At 38.9% G+C, this 11,435-nt stretch overlaps 1 pseudogene; it reads right to left on the bottom strand.

The window, feature by feature from the left end:
- The window catches only part of LOC114820443 (uncharacterized), a 90,773-nt pseudogene extending 81,368 nt beyond the window's left edge, over positions 1-9,405 (bottom strand).
- Between the last annotated feature and the right edge of the window lie 2,030 nt (positions 9,406-11,435).

Below are 11,435 nucleotides of genomic sequence, written 5' to 3' on the forward strand. Positions count from 1 at the left end.
ATTTTTTTTTTTTTACATTTTCTTGCGTTACTTAACTGAATTATTTCTTTTCTTTGCAGGAATTTTTGGTTATTTCCACCCTTGAAGTTGATTGCAGAATTTTAGCTTGGGGGGTCATCGCTTGGTTTTACTGCAAACTAGGGAAGTTTTCAGTCCAATTGCTTTATTTTGTTTCTTATTATTTATTTATTTTATTTTTATTTGCATTATAGTGTTTTCTGACATTGGGGTATAGATTTCATGGGTCCTTTCCCTCCATCTTTTGGTTTCACTTATATCTTGCTAGCTGTTGATTATGTTTCCAAATGGGTGGAAGCCAAAACCACCCGGACTAACGATTCAAAGGTTGTTGCTAGATTTTGTGAAAACTAATATCTTTGCTAGGTTTGGCATGTCTAGAGTTCTCATTAGTGATGGAGGCAACCCATGGAAATAAAGAAGACCTAGGAATTTCCGACTCCAAAACCAGGTGTTTGCGTTCTTTAACCCTCCTCTCTGTTGCTTTTACTTTGCCATGTTTATCATGTTTCCTCGTTGTTTGTTTGTTTGCTTTTGTGTGAGTTTATGTTTGAAACATTGAGGACAATGTTAGATTTAAGTGTGGGGGGGGTAAACAAGTTGTTGTTGCATGATTTTCGTGGGATTTTATTCACCTATCACTTACAATGTTGTTTCTTGCTGTTTTAAGTGTTTTTAGTGTGTTTTTAAGCATGTTAGTATGTTTTGACATAAAAATCCGAAAATTTGACAAAAGTTTGAAAAAAAAAATTGTTTTGAAAAAGCCAAAAAGAGTTGTTTTTGTGTGTTTGTTTGTGTCTTAGGATACCTTCCAACACAATAATGAGGATTTGGTTTGTTAATTGCATGACTGTTAAAGAAAGTTATAAACATGGATGAAAGTTTGATATGCTCTTGATTTATGCTTGGTTATAGTTATAGTTTACGAATTCACATGTAATCACAAAGAAAAAAAATCAGTTTTTGTAACATGCTTGAAGGAAGGAACTCAAACTAACACTACAACCTTGAGAGACTTGAGCCTAATACGTTCTTTGGAGAGTTATTAATCTGTGCATTTTTGTTTTCTAAAGTCGTTGCATGATCTCATCATTCTTTGCTTGGTTGCTACTTAGAAGGCGTTTCATCATTTAGTTCCAAATACTAGAACTTATGCCCGTTCCATTCAAAGCATGACATTGATTTGCATAACACATATTCAAGATGAAGTTGTGTAGTGAACTAGAGCCAAAAAGCTTATCCCGTGCATATTTGTTTAAGTTTAACCCCATTGAGCCTTGTTTAGCCTGTTTTCTTTGTTAAACCACATTTCCCTTACCTAGCCTAGATTAGGACTATCCATACCCTTGTTTTTAAAGCATAATGAAGCATGACTTAAAATGAATTCCTTTTGATTGTCCTTATGCAGAAAACAAGTATGGGGGAATGAGATTTTTGTGTTTTGTGTGCCAAAAGAAAGTAATAAGGCACGGGTTAGAAAAGAAAAAGAAAAAAAGAAAAGAAAAAGAGTTTGAAATAAGTGAGGAAAGACTCACAAGTGTTGTTTATAGTTGAAATCGGCCCTAAAAAGTTGAATGAATAACCCCATTGTGTTTAAAGTTAGTTGCTGCATTCAAAGGGAATTCTAAGCATCAATTTCATTACTTTGCTTATTATGCTTTAAAAACGTTTGTTTCCTTACCTTTCATTGTTAGCCAATCACCCCTAACCCCGTTACAACCCTTAACTTCAATCTTGAGTGTTATGCGTTTCAATATGTGGAGTTTGGGATTGGTACGAGCATATGGTGTCCCTGGTTCTCGCATCTAAGTAGTAGCATTCCAGTCATGAGATCATATCTATACATGCTTAATAACTCCAGAAATTGCTTTCTTTGCTATAAACATATGTGAGTGTTCGTTTTCATGTTTACATCACTCTTCTCACATACACCTAGTGTAGGGTGTGTAGTCAGAAAATCGGAGTGAAAATAAGAGTGTATCTTGTAAGGAATTGAGCAGATTCTCTAAGGCATGTTACTACATTCAAAACATAGTTTTAATTGGTTATATGTGAACTAGTATGTGGTGACTATGATTAAGTATGTGCTCAAGGGTAGGGAAGGCCAACATATGTGGTTATGATGATCTTTTGCATGTCATGTTGCATTGAAAATCCCTAAGGTAAATATTGGAAGGTTTAGGTTTTGTTTTGTTCTTATGTTTTGTTTCTTTGTTTTGCTCGAGGACTAGCAAAAGCTAAGTGTGGGGGAATTTGATAGGAGCATATTTATGCGACTTAGTATGTTTGTTTTCGTGCATTTATGTTCTTAGTTCTTAGTTATGTTAGTAGTTTAAGCCATTTTTGTGTGTTTGTAGGTTCTATGGGCCAAGGATGCAAGAAGATGCATTTGGAGCATTTTGGAGCATTTTTGGGCTAAGATTGGATGGTGCAAACATGGAGACATGAGGATGGACGTTTTGGGCTTTTGTGTGTGCAAGTGTGTGTGTGTAATTGCAAGGATAAACACATGCAAAGAAGCCCACATGCAAACTCAAGGCAAGAGGGGAAGAAAACCAAAGAGAACACAATCCACCCATCCACCCTTCACCATAACCCACCTATATCCATCCACCACCATAATTTACCACTCATCCATCAAACCACACCTTGTGCCGCTACAAAGAGAAGAAGAAGGATCTTGGACGTGCTTGCCATTCAAATTGGATTGTTGGAGCGTTTTTAGGTGTTTTCTTTCTTTTGTTTTCAATGTTTAAATTTGTTTATCTTTTCTTTGTAAGTATGAGTGGCTAAACCCCTATTTAGTTAGGGGGAAGTTTGAAGCCATGAACATGCTTGAGATTTAAATTGATTTCTTCCAATTGTGATTTGATAAGTTGTGATTGCAATTCAATTATCTATTTTATTCATAACTAATTCTTGTATGTTTATTAAGGATGCATACTTAGTTTTCATGCATGAATTAGATGCTAGAATATAAATGAGTTTCACCTAATCGTTACAAGTTTATATTCATTGGTAGTGAAGGTTGCTAGTCACAATCGCGTTAATTGAATTCTTGGCAAACATATCATGCATTCATAGTTACGAATGCCTCGTTAACACTTATGATTTTCATAGAACGTAATGATCTTTGATTGTATCTCTATTATGCATTCATGTAGAGGACTTTTGGAGAATAATTTGGATTGTTGTATGCATTCATCCAATTCAATAAATCAAGGAAAATCTGAGGATTAATTAGTGCATCACGGTTAATCTGGGGTGTTGAGTTTCATAGTTTATTGAAAAGCAATTGGAAATCAATTCATATACAAGTGTGTCATGTGTGAAGAACGGACCTCTAACTAATCCATCCATCATCTTATTTCTTAAATTTGTTTTACAATCTTCCTAGTTTTATAACTTGTTTGTTTGTTTCAAATTCATCAAAACTAAAATCCCCCTTTTACTTTCTTGTTTCAAAGTGTTTAAAATTTGTTTGTTTGTGTTTTAGAGTGTTTTGAGTCAAGTCAAAACCCAAATTTCGTCCAAAGTTGTGCTAGAGTCAGAAACTGCCTAGTTTGTGTTTTTAGGCAGTTTTGAGTGTCTTTAAGTTATTTTGAGTCTTGTGAACCTGTTTTGAGTTCTTTAAGTCTATTCAAACGTTTTTAACTTTGTTTTTATGTTTTTGAGTTAGTTTAGAGGTTTTAGCAAGCCCTCCTAATCCCCGGTTTAGAACGATCCCTACTTACATACTTTACTACAATTGTCAAAAAGAGGGTTTAATTTGTGTGCTTATATATTTCGCATCATCTGTGCGTCCAAAGATGACATTGTATGCCATTGGGCAATCAACCACCAGGAAGTTAGTGGTAATGGTAGCTGTGTAAGGGCATGTACCAATGGTGAAAGGTAAGTGTATACCCCCTAAAGGTTGCACGATATCATCGGAGAAGCTTATCAAAGGAGAAATCGAGTGATCGAGCAAGTGTTCAGCTACATTAAGTGCTCTGAAAGCTTCAGCAAACATGATATTGACCGAAGCCCCCGTGTCTACCAGGATTCATCGTACTTCAAAGTTGGCTATGTGAACCTCCACGATCAGTTAGGCTTTTGATACTTACCTTCATTGTGAGGGTAGATGATACCTCTTTCTTCCTCAGCGTAGAAACATATTGGATCCTAGTTAGGCTTTTGATACTTGCCTCCCCTGATGTCTTCCTCAGCGTAGAAACATATTGGATCCTAGTTAGGCTCATACTCTATTTTTCATGGCTCTATTGGAAGATTTAGATATGGGTGTGCCGCCGCTTATGGAATATATCACATTCACTTGGCGTTGGTTACAGTTATCTCTTGAAGGGTGAAGGAGGAATTGATCAATTTTTCTTTCACGCACCAAAGCTTCAATATGATCACAAAGTGTGATACACTTCTCGCCGTCATGGCCGTTATGCTCGTGGTAGCAGCAAAATGTGCCCGTGTTCTTCATCGGCTTGTAACCCGACTGCCTCGGCATTGGCTTCGGTATAAGGTGTATTATGCTGGGGTAAATGGCCACGCATGTGGCGTTCAAAGGTGTGTATGTCTCATACCTCGGGGTAGGGCCTGTCCTGACACGTGCTTGGCCCACTGTGTTGACTGCCTGGGGGCGGGCATTATCGTGGCGATACACTTAACTATCACGATAGTGTCCCTTACTCCTTTTACTAAAATAAGACTGGTGAGGATGAAAATCTTTCCTTTTGCCCTGAGATTAATATGTCTGTTGACTTGGCGAAGTATTAAGTAAGGCAAGGGGAGGCACCGTTGCCGTTTGGAAGGTTGAGATCTTCTCATTTGGTTGAATCTGGCTTCCACTCCCTACTTGCTGATAAGGGGTCGCTGTGGGGGGGTTTCCCTTGGTATGCCCTTGCCTCGACGGAGGCATGGTTATAAGCCTGGGCCATCACCTCAAAATAAGTCTTCCAAGTGTTGGCATTGATCATGTACTTAAAGAAACAGTCACGTAGGCCTGCCGTGAAGGCTTTGAGGACAGTCTTGTCGTCTGCCTCGGCATAACGGGAATACTCTTGGCTGAAGCAGGCAGCATACATACGTAATGACTTGTCTGGCTTCTGGCGAATAGTGTACAAGTCATCCGCAGAGTGCAAGCGATCGGTCTAGAAAATGTGTTGAGAAACAAACAGTTTCCTCAATTCCTTAAATGAGTCTACTGTCTCAGGTGGAAGATGGCAATACCAGTTTAGAGCTTCACCAGAGAAGGTAGAGGGGAAGAGAAGACATCGCTCTTCGTCGGTGTGCATCCGGTATGCCATGGTGGACTAAAAAAGGTTAAGGTGTTTAATTGGGTCCTCCTTTCCAGTACAGAGTTGCAAGCCAAGCTTCTGCTTTGTCTTTGATTGGAGGGGGTGGCAAGGATCCTTCTTGTAAGAGGGCCAGGCCTAGGTTGGTTCCAATTAGGTATCTCAGCTTGTCGTTCGGCCTTCAACTTGTTTACTTCCTTAAGAAGCTGTAGGACAAGAGGGTCCTGAGTGGAGTCATGTACCATTAGAGCTTTCTTTCGTAAATCTCCATCTCCTCTTGGAAGTATGAAGGTTTGATCAAGAGCATGTGATTTTTCCCTGGACTCGCCGTACTAATTTCCAAGGTATGTCTGTCGGAACATCTCTGAGTCCCTTATACCTTCGTGTTTCTCTAGGACTTGTTCCCCCTTCCCCAAATTGGTAGATGGCCTAGGACATGGGATTGTCTCGACATTTCTTTAGGAAATCTCGACAATCGTGAAAGACGGCTTTCGATCCTTCCACTCCTTCTGTATGGAGGTGTCTTCCTCCACTTCTCTTGCTTCGGGTCGAAGTAGCTGGGTTGAGAGAAGTCTCATGTTGATCAATGTTTGGATGATTAGCTCGCTCCTTATCAGGGATACCCATGTTGAAGAAAGGTGACCCTCCGTGTTGAGGGGCACCTAGATGATGGTTGATGTCCACAGGGGTAATGAGCTCGCGTGCTTGAGTATGCCTAGTTTCGTGGAGCATCTCAAAAAGCTTCCCATACTGCTCCTGGAGGACCTCATTCTTCATTGCTATCATGTTGTTCTGAGCTTTTAACTCATCGACTTTAGCTTGAAGAGTAACCCTCTTTCCTTCCTTCTTTCGTTGCTTCGCACCAAGTGCAAGAGGGGGTCATTTTGTGTGTTGTGGCTTCTTTCACTCCCCATGTTGGAGAGGGATGCCTAGTCAAAATAGAGTGTACGAATGGTGGAAACCAGCTTAACACAGCTGAAGAGAGTGGGAATAAGTGTCGTTTCCCACAGATGGCGCCAAATGTTGATGCACAAAATCAGTGAAAACTTTGGTACAACAGAAAGTGTTAAGTTTGTGACCTTTGCTAGATTGCTCTGGTCACTAGTGTGGATAAGTATGTAAATGGATAAAGACGGGGAAGCAAACACAAGATGTACGTGGTGCACCCAAATTCGCTACGTCCACGGAGTAGAGGAGTTCTGATTAATTGTGAAGGGTCTACACAAATACATAGGTTCAAGCTCTCATTTAGTGAGTACTAGTGAATGATTTAGTACCAATGACATTAGGAAATATTGTGAGAGAATGATCTCTATTTATAAAATAGAGTTTCTAGTTTCATTATGACATTGACACGTGTCGTGTTGTGATTGGCTTCTGATGTTGACATGTGTCGCACTATGATTGGCTTCTGATGTCGACACGTGTCGCGCTGTGATTGACCTCCTGGTTGGAGGGAAACTCTTATGGGTCTTTGATAGGAGCATATTTATGCGACTTAGTTGGCTTGTTCTTGTGCATTTATGTCGTGTTTCCTTAGTTATTTTAATGTTTAAAGTCATTTTCGTGTGTTTTCAGATTTTATGGACAAAGTAGGCAAGAAGATGCATTTTGGAGCATTTTGGAGCAAAATGGAGCTTGGAATGCATGTCACATATTTGGGCCAAAGTGGATGGACGAATTTGAGAACTAAAGAGGCCAAGAATGTGAAGAATTATGGTCCAAAAGATGAAGAACTCAGCCGAAAAATTTGTCACCCCAACTTGCCTTCATTGCCATGCAAAACAACATAGAATTCCCTTTGGATTCCCATGCCATGCTTGATCACTCTTGTCCCCTACATAATTTCTGATTTCATGCTTCAATTCATTTAATTATTACACTTAATTGCTTGATACCTCTTGTTCCCTTCACCCACAAAAATGTTATACAACTTTCACAACCATAACATGCACCAATTGATGCTCCATCATTCACATTTGGAATCCCATGCCTTGTGTACCACATGTTGCTGCACCTTTGACCCATTTATTGACACATTTTCACCTCCCTTTCCATCTCTATGCAATGTACATAATCATTCATGCCCCCTAGCTACAAGACCACTCCATTTTACCCTTCACACTTTGCATCATCACTTCATTTTCACCCTTGGACCATTGCACACCATATACACTCTTTGCCGTGCTTTCTCCCTAGCCTAACCTGATTCTCTAAGGTTTTTGGGGCCTATATATACATGTTTACACCCCTTGGCAAAGGGTTCACACTCTCATATTCACCATTCATCACAGAAATTCGTCCATACTCACCCTAGGTAGCAAAACACCCCAAAAACACCATTCTAGTGCCTAGAAAACATAACAGCCACTCCACCTTCTTCCACCCTCTTTGCCTAGTTCTCCACCACCCTCCAACCCTCAAACACTCCTCCACACTTACCCTAAACCTTTCCATACCATTCCCCATCCATTCTACATCATAAAACTACCCAAAAATCCGTCCACAAAGCAATCTGCCGCAAGCAAGCAAAGGAGAATTCTTGGATGCACTTGCTACCCAAGTTGGAGCATTTTAGGTGTTTTCTTTCCTTTGATTTTAATGTCTAATTTTATGTATCTTTGCTTTGTGAGTATGAGGAACTAAACCCCTCTTAGTTAGGGGGTGATTCGAAACCATGTTCATACTTGCAATATGATTTGATTACATCCAGTTGTGATTCATAAGTTGTGAATTCAATTTACTTATCCGATCGTATAAAAAATGATTTGTGTATGTTGGTTGAGGGTGCACGCTTAATTTTCATGCATGAATTTAACGCTAGAATATAAGGGAGTTTCACCTAATCGTTATGAACTTATATTCACAAGTAGTGAAGGTTGCTAGTCACAATCACGTTAAGTAAATTCTTGGCATAAGTTTCATGCAAATCATAGTAACGAGTGCCTTGTCAATGCTTATGTTTTTCATAGAACTTAATGATTCGTGCTTGTATCTCTATTATGCAATTCATGTAGGGAACTTGTAGGGAATGTTTTGGGTTGTCGTATGCAATCATCCAATCCAATAACTTGTGGAAAAACTGAGGGTTAATTAGTGAAATTCACGGTTAATTTGGGGCGTTGAGTATTCATAGCTTATCGAAAAGCAACTGGAAATCGTTTTGTATGCAAGTGTGACATGTGTGGAGAAGAACCTCCTAGCTAGCCTTCCATCCATAAGTTTCATTCAAATTCATTTTACAATCTGTTTTGATTCACTTAAATTTGTCTAAGAATTTGTTTACTTTGTTCTTGTCTTAATTTAATTATTTTCGTCCAAAATCAACCCCATCTTATTTCTTTGAGTCATATTAATTAGAACTTGTCTTAGATTATGTTTTTAAGTGTTTTAGTTCATTAGAAAACCAAAATTCGTCCAAGTTTGTGTTAGAGTCCCAAAACTGCCCAGATTGTGTGTTTAAGGTAGTTTTGAGTGTTTAGGGGCTGTTTTGAGTCTTTTGGTTTGTTTTAGTGTTTTAAAGTATAGTTTTGCATTCTTTGAGTCTAGTTAGTGTTTTAAACTTTGTTTTTACGATTTCAAGTCAGTTTCCAAGTGATTTAGCAATCCCTCCTAATCCCCGGCCTAGAACGATCCCTACTTACATACTTTACTACAATTGATAAAAAGAGGGTTTAATTTGTGTGCTTATATATTTCGCATCAGTCTTTGACAGTATAACGTTGACCGGTGCTCAGTAGTTTCGGGATTGGTCAAGTATAGTACGAACACAACTTAAAAAGGCAGCGGTGATTAATGATCTTGAAAGAAAACAATTATCAAGCACATATAGTTGCAACTACTCTTGGAAATTAAAAAATATAAGAAGTTGATAGCAGGAACAACAAATTCTTACTAAAATTAGTTGGGCACTTCTGTTTCTCTATGTACAAGTTGGGGATTGTGTTGGTGGAAATCTGAAACAGATTATGGAGGAGACCAAAACCAAACTTCTTCTTCCAAGCTGGAAGTGAGCGAAAGCACGAATAAGACATACCCAACAAGCTTCCTCTTCCTCTTCTTCTTCCTCTTCCTCTTCCTTCTCAGAATATGAAGACATGAGAAGATTGTCCTAATTTCATTCTTCGGTCACAAAAGAGAGAGAAGTTCAGCTTAACCATTCAAAATCAAAAGGGACTGCTTGCATTGAAAATTCAACACGAGCAACCCAATAAGCTTGTGCTTTGGTAACATTTTTCTTTTTGTACATTATTGGCATGCAATCTATATAACTATAAAATGTGGAGAGCAAGTATAACAAAGATATCTAGTGCTATGGGTGTGGCAGAGGTAGAGCAGAAGATGGGAATGAAGGGTGGCTGACAGAAAAGTGATGTAGAAGGGACGAAGATAAGGAACTTGGATGGGCTGAACTATAAGCCATTGTCCCTAACGAAATTTTGGCAGAGTTTCCTTTGTATGTATGACATTTCCAAAATATGCAGAAGCTATTAAACACCTGTGTTATTTATTTCTACATTTCCACTGCATTCTGAAGTAGAATATAATGAATTACTGAATGATGGCGGATGAAAAGAAAGAAAAAGGAGAGAGAATGGGAGGTTGTGAAAGAGGAGGAGGAGGAGGAGTAGCCTACTCGCCCGCCTACTGCTGGCTGGGTATTTTCTTATTATTGGGGAGGAAATGACATATATAGTTACAAATTGTTTTCAGAAGAATGGATATATGGCTGGGTATGGGTAGAGTTTCAGGTTTTTTTTTTTTTTTTGTCCTCTGTCAAAAAAAATTTCCGTTCACTATATATTTATGAGGTGTTGTGTTGTGCATTTGCACATCCTTTCGAAATATTAGAAAAGGTTGTTTCCATCCCAGCATTTACACATTATTTCCAAAAGATTTCAATGGAAAAATCCAAAAAGCGGTATGCTTTGAAATAAAATTTTATTATTTGAACCTAGGTTTTGTAAAATTGGGAAATTTGGGTTTTGGGTGTGAATTAGTGTTTTGTACTGCTAGGGTGTGTTTGTTTGCCCTCACTAGCTTTCATTGGACTGGACTGGATTAAGTGCTAGTCCAATCTCTTGTTTGTTAGCTGCATAGACTAAGTTTAACGAGACAAAGTGGGACTCGCATGGACTAAACGCTTCGTTAGCCAATCTTAGCGAGATCCGCTGAAGCAGAGTAGACTACTAAGACCGCTTTGTCCCTCCTCGCTTCGCCCATCCCACCTGCTTCATCTTCCTCACTTTGCCATTCCCATTTGCTTCATCTTCCTCTCTTCACCCGTCCCACTGAGCGCATCTCGAGTTTTTTTCCATTCGGAGCCAAATACCACAACCCAATTGAAAATCGATCAGCAAGATCAATAGAGAAGCAAGAAGGGTCGTCATCGTCCTCAATGTTGAAGATCAGCAATAGTAGCAGAAGCGGCAGCGGCTCTGCTCTCAATGTTGAAGTTGGTCATCACTGTCTAATCTCTCCTCCATTCCGATTCATATTGATCGGATCATATTTATATATATTTTTACTTTAAATTCACTCGTCTTTTCTTGGTTAGTTCCTTATATTTTTGAGCTATTTACGTTATTTTTGTGTTTATAGGATTTTTTATGCAAAGAAAATAAAAATAGAACAAGTCAAATTTTATTCGTGAAAAGCAAATTTAAATTACAATATTGCTAACCCATTGTGACGCTAAATGATAAACCAATATTTAAACTATATATTTCATCATTTTATATTTCTTTTCTTGTCTAATTTATTTGGAAGCTTTAAGTATTTATGATACTTTTGATATATTGTGTTTGTAGGAGTAACATGATCGAAAGAACTTATTTTTCTACTATGTGGGGCTGCTAGAAACTAAATGAAAATAAAAGGAGAGCATCGGGAGGAGAATATAGAGGAAAGCAAGCTGCCTTTGCAGCTGGAGGAAAGCAGGTCAGCGACAAAGGGATCCAAGGAAGTCAGAAGAATTAGGGGACAGCAACTGGCAAAGCAGAGGAAATGGAGGAGTCCACACGGGGGACGGAAAAAGAATCCAAGGGAGAGAACCGAGAGCTGGGGGTGGTTTAGCTGCCCTTGCAGCTTTGAAAAACACGTGCAGGGAGAGAAGGCGACTGACGCAGG

The sequence above is a fragment of the Malus domestica genome, chromosome 13 (genome assembly GCF_042453785.1).
Source record: "Malus domestica chromosome 13, GDT2T_hap1".
Classification (NCBI taxonomy): Eukaryota; Viridiplantae; Streptophyta; class Magnoliopsida; order Rosales; family Rosaceae; genus Malus; species Malus domestica.